Source organism: Diadema setosum, chromosome 12, assembly GCF_964275005.1.
Source record: "Diadema setosum chromosome 12, eeDiaSeto1, whole genome shotgun sequence".
NCBI classification, from domain to species: domain Eukaryota; kingdom Metazoa; phylum Echinodermata; class Echinoidea; order Diadematoida; family Diadematidae; genus Diadema; species Diadema setosum.
This window is the reverse complement of record NC_092696.1, coordinates 32,391,580-32,396,693: the sequence shown is the minus strand read 5'-3', so window position 1 is coordinate 32,396,693 and position 5,114 is coordinate 32,391,580.

Genomic DNA, 5,114 nt, shown 5'->3' with positions numbered 1-5,114 from the left:
AACGCATAACTTCTCGGCGGCGCCGCGCATGACTTCAAAGGAGAGCAATAGTTGCCTCTCCTTCTCTAGCACCTCCCTGCTTGAATGCAACGTTCGGCAGATCGCAGGTTATACACGAACTATAATCAAACCTTACATGGAGACAATGCAGTTTTGACTGACATTGTTTAATTAACTCGGGGTGTGTGTGTGTGTGTTATTTGTTTGTTCGTGGTTGTATTTTGGCGAAATCATCCCAATTCCTAGCACAATTTCAAGTTTCATTATTACTGATGATGATGATGATTATCCATAACATTATAGCGCCATCTGTTGTAGAAAAATTCAAAGGCGTAGCTGACTCCTCGAAAAGGGTTAGCAATTGAATGCCTGGTGAAAATTAAGAGTCTTGAGTGTATGGCGCGCCAGTTTCTTAATTTCACGGAGGAATAATTATTTCACATCAGTTTAACGAGATTTATACTCGTAGTTGATGTTATTAAAGGTAACCTGGAAATTCCATCTCTTTATTGACGTCATCTCTTCTCTATCCGCAGGAAAATTATGGGATACCACAAGATGGTTTACAATCATGCACCTGGGAAATGTCAGTTTGTGTCGGGAATCAGTAAGTCATCTCGCATTCCTCATCCCAGTGTAAATCGCACGAAGTAATAAGTGCGAGTGTCTATTCCCCCCCCCCCCCATTCATCCCCAGCCACCCCCCCCCCCCGCCCGCCATTTCCCAAGACTGACAACGAGGAAATAAGTCATTTCGCAGGTCTAGGGCAATTACCCCCTGGTCAATTACCCCTTTCCCTGACCCTGACCCTGACCCTAACCCTAACCCTAACCATAAGCTAACCGAAACTCTAACCCTAACCTGTATTTAGCCGGGGGTAATTGTCGGGAAGGGGGGGGGGTATTGTCCTGATACGTATTTCGCTACATATTCAATCATATTCGTTTGCATAGATACACACACACACACACACACACACACAAACACACAAAACAGAAAGTCCCTTGTTTAGGACAAGCTTACATTTTCTGAAAACAAAATTGATGTCTTTCGAATGGCTGTTCGGCGCCATTGAAAAAGAGAAAGGGAAAAATCACGGTTGAAGGAGTACAGTGAATGGGAAATTATGCGTGGCACAGGTCCTTGTGATCTGGTGGACGAGTTAAACTCAGACTCTGTATGAAAATAAGAAAGAAAGAGAGAGAAAAATGAAGAGACAGCCTTAACCTTTGTCAGATTTTTAGCTCAGACCACATGGCTAATTAATGAAAGTTAAACTCGCTTTTAATATACCTGATATATTTTCCAACTAGTACCGAAGAACAATGTTTTTGAACGACCAATTAAGAGCTGATACGTGTTAACTTTATTCCAATAACATTTACGTGAACTGCATTATAATAATAATAAAAACAATAATAATAAGAAATGATAATGATGATAATGATAACAATGATAATATTGTAGACTTTTTCTATAGCGTATATTTCTAATAAACTGATGATGATAATAATAATGATAATAATAATATTGTAGACTTTGATAAACTGATCAATGCGCTGTTCAATTGCATTAAACGTGCTCAGAGCTGTAAAGGATTTCACAGGTTGATGCTGGTCATAAGGGGGAAAATGTGGGAGATTTAAAAAAAAAAAAAAATCATAATGGTACACTCGCTCGTGCTCAATCACACGTTCCCCTTCAGGATGTATTTTAATTCTTAGAGTGCCGTTTTATGTCAGTCGGATAGACAAGCATAGTGAAAGAGTGTCAAAATCTTTATTATGTCATTCAGTATTCATCTGCTGCGATAGTTGTGTGAGTATTTTGTTTGTATATCTGACCATTAATTTCTTATATCGTGTTTTGTTTTGCTTTTCTTTTCTTTTTTAACTCGAGGTTCGGGGTCTGAAGATCTGGAACTTTTGTCGGACGGAATTGTTCTCATATCTGCAGTAAGTCACAGTTCAAATTAGACATAACCACCCTTTCTGCACACACACACACACACACACACACACGCACCAAAAAAAAAATCAAACAAACAAACAAACGAACAACACACAAATTTTACATATTATTTTAGCTGGACATTTCTCTAGACAGGACAAAATATAAATCAGTTCGGTACATCAACATCGTCTGTAAGCTTTACTCGGGGATTTTATAACCCCAAAGTAAAAGTGCTCCTAATAAAAGGTTGGCCCCACCATTTGCAAGGATCTATTTGTTTCTGTATATCTCATCCCTTTTAAAACCGATTTTCGTCAAGCAAACTTTGAATTACTCTTAAAATTTTATGCCCTTTAATAATTCATCGAAGTTGTTTATCATTATCTTGCAAAAAAGTTACAAAACTGAATCCCCTTCTCAACAAAATCTGTACCTTCCCTTCAACATCCCCGCACCCCTTCTAGTTTGTAAAGCATCTATGCGGTAAAATAGTTTTATGTCGGATAATTGTTTCAGTCGGTTGACATGGCTGTTGCCCTACCACTGCACTAGACCATAAATGTGGTTATTTTTTTAATGAATTCTGAATGATTTAAACTTTGATTTATATGAGAAGGGAAGACATTCCGCAGATCACTCTTTTGCCCATCATGTTTATGCTATAAACAAATAAAGGCACAACATAATTAGTCCGTTCTACAGCGCGTCTAGACTATTTGATAATTTACCACAAAATATTCCAATCATTGACAACTTAAGCTCTTTTAGAAAAGCAATGAATGAAGTAAATGTCCGGATGTAATATAGATTTTCTGTTGCCATTCACTTTTAATTCAATTTTGTTGTTATCGAAATGTCTTATCTTATCTTATCTTATCTTATCCTCCTGGGGTCTCTGCCATGCATGCTCGAACGCACACTGGTGCTCGATGGCACCGAGTACGTCCTATTTCTTTCTGACTCCTAGATGATGCGAGTCGAAGACTTTGCCTTTCATTCGTTAAACAGTGATGAGTTCTTTGAAATGTTCAGTAATAACACGGAAACACAGACAACTAATGACCCCTCTAGTAAAGATTATCAGTTACCTTTTAATTTTTATGAGGATAGTGTTAATTTTTGTCAGAATAACAATGAACAATATCCAAGTTCAGAATATTTCACTATTAACAATATCAAATCTTTGGTTGAAGGTAATGATTGTGACAATAATTTGTCTTTAATGCATCTGAATATAAGGAGTTTGAATCATAATTTTGATAATTTTCGCTTATTCATGAATGCACTCAAGGATTTTTTTTTTTTTATGTAATAGGTCTTAGTGAAACATGGGCCACTCAGGGTTTTACTTCTATGTTCTCACTCCCAGGTTATGATTTCATACATAATAGCAGACATCAGAGAATGGGCGGAGGCGTTGCTTTATATGTAAAACAAAATCTGGATTATGTTATTCATGATGAATTGAACTGTATGAGTGAAATTGTTGAATCACTTGTTATTGAAATTAAGGTCACAAATTGGCAATAATCTTGCTCGCAATATTCCGGATAGTCAAAAGAATTTTTTTGATTTTTTACAAACTCGTACTCCTAACTCATTGTTTTTTGTTCCCTTAGAGAGAAATGAATTGTTAGATATTGTTCAGAATTTGAAAAACAAGAAAAGTGCCGGGGCATGACAGTATTGATAATGTTCTTTTAAAAAATATTATAAATTTTATTGTTGATCCATTAGTACACGTTTTTAATTTGTCTTTGTGTAACGGAGTTGTCCCTGAGGATATGAAAATTTCTAAAGTAATTCCTATTTATAAAAAAAGGGGATAGGGAAGATGTTTGCAATTATCGACCTATATCTTTGTTGACTTCCATTTCGAAATTACTTGAAAAAGTTGTTCATTCTAGATTATTGAAGTTTTTGGATATTCATAACATCATTTCTGATTATCAGTTTGGTTTCCGGCAAAACCACAACACATCCCACGCAATACTTATCTTTTTAGATAAAGTTTCAAAAGCTATTGATCAATTTCATCATACAGTCGGCGTTTTCCTGAACTACTCCAAGGCCTTTGATACCATTGACCACAATATACTTTTTTATAAATTATCACATTATGGTATCCGAGGAAAGGCCTTGGAGTGGTTCAGGAGTTACCTTTCTAACCGTAAGCAATTTGTTTATGTTAATGGACATACATCTGTCATGCAAAATGTTAATTGTGGAGTGCCTCAAGGAAGTTTGCTTGGACCTCTTTTATTTATCCTTTACATTAACAACATGCCGAATTCATCAAGTATTCTTTCCTTTCTATTATTTGCTGATGATTCTAATGTTTTTTTGTCACATTCTGATCCTAATATGTTAATCGATGTTTTAAATGTTGAATTGGATAAATTACTTCAATGGATAAGAGCAAATAAATTGTCCATAAATATTAAAAAAACTAAATGTATGATTTTTAGTAACTCTTTAGAAAATGTACCTAGGAATGTATATCTGAATGATACAGTTATCGAAGAAGTTTCTTCAATCAAATTCTTAGGTTTGATTATTGACCGTAAACCTACTTGGAATTTACATATTGATTCCATAAGCCGTATTATTTCAAGAAATATAGATGTTATAAATAAAGTTAAATTTTGTTTACCCAAAAATGTTCTTTTAATGTTATATTCATCTCTGATTTTACCTTATTTGAATTATGGTATACTCGCCTGGGGAAACACACATTCTTCTCATTTGGAAAGACTACTTTTGTTACAGAAAAAAGCTCTTCGCATTATTTGCAATGAATCGTGGAGAAGTCATACATCTATTCTTGCAGGTCGAAGGGTGCGGACGTGCCGTGGTGCTCTCGCTGTTCTACTTGTACTATTAACCGAATTTTGCATCTATTTTCTGCCTTTCAGCTTTGATTAATATTGTTTGTTCTTCTTGATCATATGAGTGAGCCTGTTTTTCATTTATTTGATCCTTATGTGACACATTTCTGCTGAACTTGTTTTGAAATTTGACTGCGGATCTGAACCCAAAGGACAACGCATATCATCGTAAGTTGTTCGACTCACGGCAGTCAAGCACTGCTTTGCACAGTCTGTCGCAGTGAGTGCACGTCCGCTGCTCTTTAGCTTCCGCCCTATACAGTTTGAGTTAC